Source organism: Bombina bombina, chromosome 1 (genome assembly GCF_027579735.1).
Source record: "Bombina bombina isolate aBomBom1 chromosome 1, aBomBom1.pri, whole genome shotgun sequence".
NCBI classification, from domain to species: Eukaryota; Metazoa; Chordata; class Amphibia; order Anura; family Bombinatoridae; genus Bombina; species Bombina bombina.
The window spans coordinates 443,421,117-443,433,298 of NC_069499.1; the positions used below are offsets into that span (position 1 = coordinate 443,421,117).

General features: G+C 33.9%; 1 protein-coding gene across 1 annotated transcript in view; it reads left to right on the forward strand.

Moving 5' to 3' along the window:
- Positions 1-8,090: 8,090 nt before the first annotated feature.
- COL28A1 (collagen type XXVIII alpha 1 chain) overlaps positions 8,091-12,182 on the forward strand; it is a 124,490-nt gene continuing 120,398 nt past the window's right edge. Inside the window, exon 1 of the mRNA XM_053698402.1 lies at positions 8,091-8,232. The gene's annotated coding sequence lies outside the window, so the exon portion shown is untranslated. The remainder of the gene's footprint in view (positions 8,233-12,182) is intronic.

Genomic DNA, 12,182 nt, shown 5'->3' on the forward strand with positions numbered 1-12,182 from the left:
TGAAAATATTATCTGAACAAATTAATGTAAAAAAGGAAAATATATTATCTCAAAGTGTATTAAGTGCTCTGTTATTCTGTAGCTATTACCAGCTGCATATTTAAAAAAACAGACAATCAGCTTCATCAAGGCTGATGTCAGACTGATTTGCAGTCACATCATTAGATTTCACTGACATTTCACAAGATTTCATATTAAACTTCCTTAAACTGAGGAGGGAAATGAAATGACATGACTGTGTCTACACAATCCAGATGCACACTCCCTTGAATGTCCCAGGACTAGCATCTTAATTGGCTGCTTAAAGTTCCTTTACAATGGTATGTGGATACTGAGGAAATCTAAAGATAAAATATCTTCCTTTTTTTACATAGAGATGTTCAGGTGATGTTTTCTAGTCAGGATAGTCTGCATCACTTTCAAGTGATTCAACAATTAAGTATCATGTCCCTTTAAAAGGTGTAAAAAGAAAATATTGCAATGTGTAAGACCATTTATCATTGCACTGTTTATTTCCTTTAACTACTTTTAATGCCTGCAAAGGGCAAGTGCCACAGTAAATAGTTTTTTTTGCACTAGCGAACATATCCCTAAACACATTAACATTAACCCCTAAACCGCCATACCCCCACAACTCAAACTAACTAAATAAACTATTAACCCCTAAACTGCCATCCACCCACAATGCAAAGTAATTAAAATCTAAACCCCCTAACCTAATACCCCTAACTTTACCCAAATTAAAACTATAAAATATTCTAACTACCTTAAAAGAAATAAAAACGTACCTGTAAAATTAAATTAAAACCTAAGCTTACCCTAAAAAAAAAATACAATTTCTTAAAAAAGGAAAAAATTACATTACAAAAAATGAAAACTAATATTTACAAAAAATATAAAACCCTACCATACAAGTGAGGCGCAACGGATTTTGTGCTAGTGCAATAGCGATTTCGCAATCCATTTTTCTCATGCTGATATTACGAGTTAAGAGAAATCGCGATTGCGCTATTTTTATTTTTGGTAATTTGGTTTGTTATTTTTTGTAAGGGTAGATTTTTTTTATTTATTGTAATGGTAGGGTTTTTTATTTTTGGTAAATGTTAGTTGTTTTTTTTGTAATGTAGGTTTTCTATATTTTTTAATGTAATTTTTTTATGTAATGGTGGGGGGTTTTTAGGGTAAGTTCGGTTTTAATTTAATTTTGCAGGTAAGTTTTTATTTATTTTAGGGTAGTTAAATAAATATTTTTTTATTTAATTTAGGAGTATTTTAATTGGGGTTAAGCTAGAGGGTGTTAGGTTAGGGGATTTAGATGTTAATTACTTTGTGTTGTGGGGGGATGGCGGTTTAGGGGTTAAACAGTTTGTGTTGTGGGGGTGGCGGTTTAGGGGTTAATAGTTTTATTTAGGGTTGGTGATGTGGGGAATGGCAGTTTAGGGGTTAATAGTGTAGTTTATGGGTGTAAGTGTACTTTATAATGTATTTTTGTTGTGTTTTGTGCAACTGTTTAGTTTCTTTAAACAGTTTCCACGAGTTCTTAGATCGCGGTAAGGATTGAAGTGGAAAAGACTATTGCGCTAGCACAATCAAGATTTCTCCTGACTTGTAATACCAGTGTGAGAAAAATGGATTGCTCAAAATCTGTTGAACCTTACTTGTAATCTAGCCCAAAGCATTTAAACACATAGATAAATTCAGCTCCAGGGCAGCAATGTACTACTGGGACCTAGCAGAACACATCTGGTGACCTAATAGCAAGAGATATATGTGTGTACCCACCAATCACCTGCTAGCTCCAAATAGAGCAATGCTGTTCTTGAGCCTACCTAGGTATGCTTTTCAACAAAGGATATTAAGAGAACAAACTGAATTTGATAATAGAAGTAAACTGAAAGGTCTCTTAAAGTTGTTGTATGCTCTATCTGAAACATGGCTTTCATGTCCCTTTAAGAAGAAAGTTTGTTATCACCTATTGCTTCAAGGTCATCCCATGCCTCACCCATTAACCTCATTTTAAGTTCACACATACAATTTAGATACTTACACATGTACTGTCTATTTTATTAACTGTAAGGAATGCTCATAATCTCAAATAGTTGCTTTGAAAAGTCTGATACAGACCAGCTTCAAAAAGCAATATGAGATCATATTTGTTCAAGAAAATGGGCTAAGCTTCAGGCTAAAGCTTTTTTTCCACCTAAAACATGAATAGCTTTGAGTTTCTCGCACCTTTAGCAATACTTTTAAGCAGCACAACAATGCCACATATTGCAGTGGCATCTCCTTAAGGAATTTCCATGTAGGGTTCAGAATGAGCATTTTAACTTCATTATCTGCACTCCGGATCACAATTATAGAATTCCAGAAGGTTTAGGCTTACTTAAAGGGACAGAAAACCTCAACATTTTCTTTCATGATTTAGATAGAACATATCATTTTAAACTACTTTCCAATTTACTTCCATTATCTTATTTGCTTCATTCTCTTGTTATCCTTTGCTGAAGGAACAGCATTGCACTACTGGCAGCTAGCTGAACACATCTAGTTAGCCAATCACAAGAGACAAATGTGTGCAGGCACCAATCAGCAACTAGCTCCCACTAGTGTAGGATATGTGAATATTCTTTTTCAACAAGGGTTACCAAGAGAATGAAGCACATCTGAAAATAGAAGTGAACTTGCATCCTATCCATTTGCAGAAATTGTTTACACTAGGGGGTGATTTTCTCCATGTTAGGAGGACAATAAGCTTTCATCTGTGAACTTTAGACCAAATATTGTATTACTCTGCTGAGGAACCCCTAGCTAAAAGGGATATGAAACCCAAAAAATGTATTTTGTCGTTCAGACAGAGCATAACATTTTTAAAACGTTTCCAATTTACTTCTTTTATTAAATTTGCTTTGTTCCCATGATATTCTGTGTTGAAGAGATACCTAGGTAGGCATCTGGAACACTACATGGCAGGAAATAGTGCTGCCATCTAGTGTCCTGACTGATAACTGATAACATTCTTCCATAACTCCTGCCATATAGTGCTCCAGAAATGGGCCAGCTCCTAAGCATAAGTCCCTGTTTTTCAACAAAAGATGCCAAGAGAATGATGAAAAAAGATAATAGAAGTAAATTAGAAAGTTGTTCAAAATTGCATGGGTTTCATATCCCTTTAATAAAATTCCAGTCTGCATTATCTTACAGAACTAAATTATATAATGAGATCTGCCTATCAGACAAAACATGTTTATCTCAGCTCTAGAGCTCTGTTTTGTAGCAGTGCATTTCATATTCACTAAAGCTGTGATCACTTTTCTCAGAAGCTTCTTTTTTTTTGCAAACTGATATACAATGCAAATTGAATGTTATGGACCATGAAAGGGACATTAAAGGGACACTGAACCCAAAAAAAATTATTTCATGATTCAGATAGAGCATGCAATTTTAAGCAACTTTCTAATTTACTCCTATTATAATTTTTTCTTTGTTCTCTTGCTATCTTTATTTGAAAATCATGAATGTAAAATCTTAGCAGCCAGCCCATTTTAGGTTCAGCACCATGGATACAGCTTGCTTATTGGAGGCTGACATTTACCCACCAATAAGCAAGCATAACCCAGGTTCTCAACCAAAAATAGGCCGGCTCCTATGCATCATTTTCCTACTTTTTAAATAAAGATAGCAAGAGAATGAAAAAAAATTGATAATAGGAGTAAATTAGAAACTTGATTAAAATTGCATACTCTATCTTAATCATTAATCACCTCGTGCTAAAGGTGTGTTTGGCCCTCATTGCATTTACACATACATTTTAAAGGGGCATGAAACCTGAAATATTTATTTTATGATTCAGATAGAGCATACAATAAAAAAAATCCAATTTACTTTTGTTATCAAATTTGCTTAATTCTCTTGGTATCCTTTGTTGAAGGAGCAGCAATGGAGCAAGCTGAATACATCGGGTGAGCCAATAACAAGATAAATATATGTGCAGCCAACCATCACCAGCTAGCTCTCAGTAGTGCATTGCTGATCCTGAGCCTACCTAACTATGCTTTCAACAAAGCAAATTAAATAATATAAGTAAATTGGAAAGTTATCTAAAATGTCATGCTTTATTTGAATTATAAAAGTTTCATTTTGATTTTATTTCCCTTTAAATTATTTCTATAGGGTACCCACACAAATTATACTTATTTTTTTCAGCAGACCAAGCATTCTTTGAAAATAACTTCAGTTTGCAGAAATATCATAATGTGAGAAAACGTCACCACACGAAATGCAAAAATAATGTATTTTTTGTATCCTTTACCAAGGTGTACATAGTAAATAGCAGCACAAAAAATCATCATTTCCTAAATATTTCAAACACATAAAAATGATAAAGTAAAAATCAGAAGAATCCCCAAAATAGAACTAAAGTTCAGTGGTATTTGTTATTTTTATTACACTCAGCTTGCAGCAGGCCGACACAGGACCACCCATTTGAAAGACCAGGATTGCCGCTTTCAAATAAGGAGGCTTATGTGTCTTTAAATATTGTGAGGGGAATAATAGGTGATACTTCTCCCCTAATGTTGTTTCATGTGTTTATGGCTCTGGCAGGTGATCACTGTCAACACAGTGGTCAGCAGATAACCGCCTAGCCTCTTTCAATAGAAGGGTCACTAACTCCAATGTAGCGCATATCGTGCAGAGCAAGGGTCACTTTTATAGCCCAGAGGACTTTAAAAGGAACCATTAAAGGGACACTCAGGTTAAATTAAATGTTCATGATTCAGATACAGCATGTAATTTTAAACAACTTTCCAATTTACTTCCATTAAAAAAAATGTGCACAGTCTTTTATATTTACCATTTTTGAGTCACCAGATCCTACTGAGCATGTGCAAGAATTCACAGACTATACGTATATGCATTTGTGATTGGCTGATTGCTATCACATGGTACAAGGGGAGTGGAAATATACATAACTTTGAAATTTGTTATAAAAAAATCTACTACTCATTTAAAGTTCAGACTAAGTGCTATTGCATTGTCTTGTTATCTTACATTTGTTGATTATGCAAATCTAATGTGTTGACTGGTCCTTTAATACAGGTGATTGCTATTTATACGTTAATTACCTTCTATTTAAACAGGCATGAGGCCAATGCCAACCAACAGTTAGCAATCTGTCCCATGGGGCACGTGGTGCAGAAGTATGCACTTCCTGTTAGTTTCAAAACCAATTGAAACCTTTATTTAAGCAATTAAATATTTCAACTTTTTTTAAAATTGTGCTATTTAATCTACAGGGTAGAATCTATTTGTGCTTAAAGGGACATGAAACCCAATTATTTGGGTAGGTAGAACATACAATTTTAAACAACTTTCCAGTTTACTTCTATTATCAAATGTGATACATTCTCTTGTTATCATTTGTTGAAGGAGCAGCAATGCACTACTGGTTTCTAACTGAACACATGGGTGAGCCAATGACAATCAGTATATATATGCAGCCACCAATCAACAGCTAGAACCTAGGTTTTTTGATGCTCCTGAGCTTACCTAGATAAACCTTTTAGCAAAGGATAACAGGGGAAGGAAGCAAATTAAATAATATAAGTAAATTGGAAAGTTGTTTAAAATTGTATGCTCTGTCTAAATTATGCATGTCGAATTATGACTTTACTGTCCCTTTAATGTGCCTTTAACAAACTATTCATTAAAGGGACAATCTACACCGATATTGTTATTGTTTAAAAAAAATAGATAACACCTTTACTACCCATCCCCCAGCTTGCACAACCAACATTGTTATATTAATATACTTTATAACATTTAAACCTCTACATTTCTACCTGTTTCAATGCCTCTTATCACATGTTTCTTTATTAGCTTTTCACAACAAGAGACTGCTAATTCGTGTGCTATATAGATAACATTGAGCTCACTCCTGCGGAGTTGTGCAGGACAAAGCACTAATTGGCTAAAATGCAAGTCAATAGATAATTAATAAATAGATAATAAATAAATAGCCATGTGATAAGGGGACAGTCTGCAAAGGCTTAGATACAAGGTAGTTAAAGAGGTAAAATAGTGTATTAATATAACAATGTTAGTTATGCAAAATTTAGAATAGATAATAAAGGGATTATCTATCTTTTTAAACAATAACATTTTTCGAGTAGACTGTCCCTTTAAGATCTTATAAAAGCTGTGTCAGGTGTACTCCTCAGTTGTACAGTGCGGTCTATCCACCAAGACACCATATTGCCCTGACTTTATAGATTAAATGGCTGACTTGCAGAAAAAAAAATCTCATCTCATTGTATGTTGCTTAGCAATTTTAGCACTATGGTTGAAATGCCTTTGCAACCTCATCTTTAATTAACTCACAAATAGATACACTAATAAATGTATAAATATTTCATTAACATCTATGTCCAACTCCTTACTTATTAAAGGGACACTGAACCCAATTTTTTTCTTTCGTGATTCAGATAGAGCATGCAATTTTAAGCAACTTTATAATTTACTCCTATTATCAATTTTTCTTCATTCTCTTGCTATCTTTATTTGAAAAAGAAGACATCTAAGCTTTTTTATTAGTTCAGGACTCTGGACAGCACTTTTTTATTGGTGGATGAATTTATCCACCAATCAGCAAGAACAACCCAGGTTTTTCACCAAAAATGGGCCGGCATCTAAACTTACATCCTTGCATTTCAAATAAAGATATCAAGAGAATGAAGAAAATTTGATAATAGGAGTAAATGAGAAAGTTGCTTAAAATTGCATGCTCTAGCTGAATCATGAAAGAAAAAATTTGGGTTCAGTGTCCCTTTAACTCTTACTTTGACCTAGTGGGGATATGAGGGGGTTAATAAAGGATTACGACATTTGAGATATAATAATATAAGCTCTGCCCACTTTGTGAATAGCTGGGAGTCCTATTGGCTCATGTTTTAACTATGTGTGTATATAAACTGTATATGTGTTGTTCATATTACTGTTTTAGCTTGACAAAGGGGCAGGTGCCCCGAAATGTTGCTGTATGTATTTTGCTAAATAAAGCTTCATCTTTTATTGGAAAATGTGCCACTTGCTCATCTTGTCTTTGCAATTATGTCCAATTCCTATGTTTAATATATTTTTTCTCATAGTTTTATTAGCTTCAATGTAAACATGGCCTATGTTGGCTATTTTTAGAAGGTAATTTAAGTATTTTACACCCAACTCATATAGCCCAAGTCGCTTCAATACAGCTTTGTTAGAAATCAGCCGACCTGCTAGCACAAGTAAGTCAGCTATCTAAAAAACATCAACTTCTAACTGACGTGAGTCCGGTAACTTTAAAGTCAGGAGTTTCAGGCTGCATGCTCTTTATTTACACGTTTGTGCCTTGGTTTTTACAAAATAGAATTAGATGTTTTTTAGCGCCATCTCTTTTTTCATTGTGTCTTGGACTGTGTGCAAGGATTAGTTTTTGTGCAAGGATTAGTTTTTGTGCTGTATTTTGGACTCAAGAACATTTAAATGGGCATAATAATGCAACAGGAAAATGTTCTATTGAGATACAGCATTTTACTATCATACTACTGTATGCATCTACCTTTGTGTTTAAGCCATCTGTGGGGGTTAATCACATAGATAAATTCTGGTCTGAAGAGGCGGTACACTTCTGTTCCTTAGCTATGCTCACTTTCCGCTTCTGATTGGCTCACCAGCTATGTCCATCTCAAGAGTGGATGTATTGCTGCTCCAGTGCTGACTGTGTGCTAAATCCCTTTGCATTGTTAAATAGTTATTAGGCACAGAGTGAATAGACCACAATATTTTAGCTTTTTCACATCATCAGTTAAATCTCAAAACTTTAGGGGTTAACACAGTTTTTGTTAGTAGGTGTGGTCCTATTGTTTTCTAAAACAACAGAGATAGTTAATTGTGTGCACATGTCAAATACTAGACATTTATTTTTCTTTCTGACTTTTTTTTTCTTTAAAACTCCCCCTTCTTTATCCCTTGGCCTTGCCCCTTAGAAAAAAATATTTCAGTTCTCTCAACAGCTAAAAAAGGATGTCCCACCCACTCTTATAAAATAGATTTAGACAACACTTTAGTGCAGACTCAAAGGAGAAGGATTTGTATTAACATGGGGAAGGGACCCTCTGGCTATTAACATCTGCGGCAGTTTTCTCTTGCAAATCCTGAGCTGCCACACATTTCCCAGCATCCTTCTATATCTTACAGGTAAACTGTTCTTAATATTGTACATCAGCTATATTTCCAAGCATCTATCATGTGAAATACTTCACTATATCATTATTACTGGACTTGCTTTTACTTTCTATATCTGTCAGGGAGTCTGCCTGTACCTGCATGAAAGATAATCATTTCTTCTTCTTTTTATTGGATAAGGACAAAATAAAATGGTGTTTATGTTGCTTTTGCATATATATATATATATATATATATATATTGTACATCATGTTTATGGTGTAGAACAGAGCAGCTACCCTGGGAGATGGGATCAACATTTTTGTGAAGTTTGTTGGTGTGCATCTGCCAAACGTAATTTTTTTTAGCATAAAATAATTACAAAAACGCTCTTACGGCTCTTTCTTTTACCATGTGTTGAGCCATTGCAAAAGGGGATCAATTAATTGTCATAGTTATGCTCCTGTGCAACTCCAGTGCAACCTCAGACATGGATAGAGCTGATGAGCCAATCGAAAGCTGGCATACATGTGTATACTCCATTTACTGGTTGTGTTCTCATCTGTAGTAGAATGGAAATGTTCTAGGATTTTTTAAGGCATTTTGAGCTATTGAATTTTGCATACTGAATGGTTTAATATTTAAGTGCAGAATCACATATTATCACTCATTTGGGAGAATGAGAAATCACTTAGTATTGGATGTACTTGTAGACCATGATCTATCTTGTGAGTATAATGCCCATTATTTATTAAATCAGAAGGGCAATACAGATATTTGTTAATAGTGTATTTGAATTATTAGGGTTTAATTATATTCTGTAGTTTACTAAGCACTGTTATTGTTATATGCAGATATTAAATAGATTGATGAAAATATCACTTTATATTTTGTCCTGTAGTGCTTATATGGTAAAAAAAAAAAAATCTCAAATAATTAAGTTTAGAAAAAAGGCTATTATAGCACTTTTCATTATCTTTTGATAGACAACCACACTATCAAATCTCTTGCAGCAGATCCATTTTTTGGATATTAATACATTTTAAGCAGATATGTTTCTTTATACCACCACTGCAATATTTGTAAATATATGTAAATGTTTGTTATTCATAGGATATTTGATTGCAGCCTCCATGTGCAGTTAACTTCACTATACAAATAAAAATATACATGAATTGCACATCAAAAACAGTTCACATACAGCAGTTACGCAAATTCTAAAATTAATATTAGAATACAAAGTTAGGCTTTAAAATAGGAAATAAAAAATAAATCTTGGTGATAATCTGACAATTACTCGAATGCTCCAGCGAAAAAGTGGACTTTATTGCAAGTGTGGGGGATCCCCAAGAAAAACAGCAACGTTTCGGTTTGACAATTAACCCTTATTCAGCATGAATAAAGGTTAATTGTCAACCCGAAACGTTGCTGTTTTTCTTGGAGATCCCCCACACTCGCAATAAAGTCCACTTTTTCACTGGAGCATTCGAGTAATTGTTGATTATACAAGGCTTGGTAAGCCTTCTCCTGGTGAAGTGTTTGGTGCTGTATTCTTTTATGCAATTTACGTTTGATAATCTGACAATATCAATTTACTGAAGGAGAACTAGGTACAAATAGAATGACTTAAAGTATGGGTGGAATTGATTAATACGGGTGGAATTGATTACACATTCATGGGAAAAAAACTGACCTACTAGCTTAAACAAACATAAAAATAAGCAATATCTAATTTTAAAAAAATGTGAAAAAATAAACACGCTTATTGGCCTAATTGACGCTTATTTGCTATTCAATTCTAGGATTCTTTGGGGTAATATATTCAATTGCTAATTCACTTTAGATCCATTATCGTATGAGTTACCCTACTCTGAGCTTTTCAGGCAAAAGATAAAAATTATGATACTTTATAAGATTCATCAGTTTGTAACATACAATAATACAAGAAATGGTATGAAAAAATTACTTTACTTAATAATCTGTAAATTATTGGTAACTAAATTACTTTTGAGCCAAGTGGAATGCTTATTTTATAGATTAATCAGAGATGCAGCAGTTTATATAAGAAACAGCTTCACACATATATATCACATCTTCTTTTAAAGCCCAGGTAAATATGAACACTTTTATAAATCAGAACTGAATAAACTTTACCATAATTAATTTAAAACTACACTCAAAAAAGTCAGATTTTTTTTAGAGTAATGATAATAACAGTTCAAACAAGTAAAATAAAAAATACAGTTAGGTTTAAAGTGTAATCATGGCTAACGCTTTTAAGCATGATATACATGATGTATAACTGTTATTATGTCTATTGCTTTAAGTAAGCTATAAACTGTAAACATACAATATTAATTTTCAAAATTATTAATTGGAAACTATTAACCTTATGGCTGCTACAGAAGTTATTAACACTTTGCTATGCAGTGCTTCTGGCAGCCAAAGGGTTCATATCATCCAAGCCAATTTAAACATTAACATTTAATCTACTTATGTTTCTAACCAAAAACGGGCATCAGGACTGGCTCGGTATTGAGGAATGTCTGGCTCAGTTTAAAAAAAGAGCAGTTTCCTGGATCATCCCTTGCAGAGGTTCTGAATAGGTATATCATGGGTTTTGTATATATATAAATGTTTCTGAAAAGATAAAACAAATATTTTACTCTGGTATTTCTCTCTGGTTATAGTAACAATTCAATAATTTACATAACATTATACCAAGGGCCTAATTCCCTTATATGAATTATAGTGCAGACTTCACAGGAGCAGCACTTACTGATTTTTCTAATAAAAAGGGGTGGAGCATGGAAGCCTCAGAGAGATGAGAGCTGCCTTCCTTAGAAAGCAAAGCAATGAAGCTCTTCAGAATGTAGAATCTCACGGGAGAGAGTGAAATAAATAAAGCTGAAATGTTTCACTACAGTTTAAATGTGCTTCTAGTTTTGTAACATTACTTTTCTTTCAGTTAAATTAGTGTATTGTCATTTTTTAACAAACTTTACCTTCATAGAAATGGTGAAAAAAATCAATGAGATCTGCAGGTGAACTCCCCAATCTAGCCCAAGGAACTCCCTGGTCAACCACCTTTCTTAAATTTACAGGCTTATTTAAAATAAACAAGCTGGTGTTTAATACAGTTTGTAAAATATACACAGAAGTATCATTCTTATTTGTTAGAGTTACAGAAAAACGTTCACAGCACAATCAGGATTGGTAAATACACTGCTATATGCACAATCTAAATGCTTTAAAACACACAATACAAAATCTAAAATAAATTAAATTTAAATACAAAGCACATAGTGTAAATGCACAAAACTATAATTTAATGCAGTGCTATATTATACTGTGCTTCTTTCTCCTTTACATGCAGGCAATGTCCCTTAGAGAGATTCAGAAACATTTGCCTTGCTAGTCTTATGAGAAATCTTACAGTACTGAAAGTTCCATTTAGATCATCTCAAATGAACAGAGAGCTTCATAGAAATTGGGCCCTAATTTCTGGATTAATCTACTTGTCACTGTATACATTAATCCCTTAAAGTGAAGGTCAACTTTGATGAATAAAAGCCTGGTTTTTAAAAATACTATTTAAAACGGGGGCACTTTCATTCATCAAAGTTTACAAAGCAGCCATTTTGTTTAAAAACTTACATTTCTTCTGTTCACAGCCGGAGCAGCTTCCCCCCAACCGCAAAGCCTCTCTTCATACGTCAGCTATGAAGAATCCGGCTTCCTCCAATCACGGCATGGCCTCAGGCAATGTTTGCTCTGGGGGGAGCCGTTATTGGAGTATTTAGTATTTTTAAAAAACTGGCTTTCATTCATCAAAGTTGACCTTCACTTTAATGACCAATGACGGAATTATTCTGTCATGGAACCATTGAGAAAACTGAAGCTGTGTCCTTAAGGGGTTAAACACAAATATTTTCTGTATTCTGTACACCCCCCCCCCCCCAACCCCATCTGGGATGCACTGC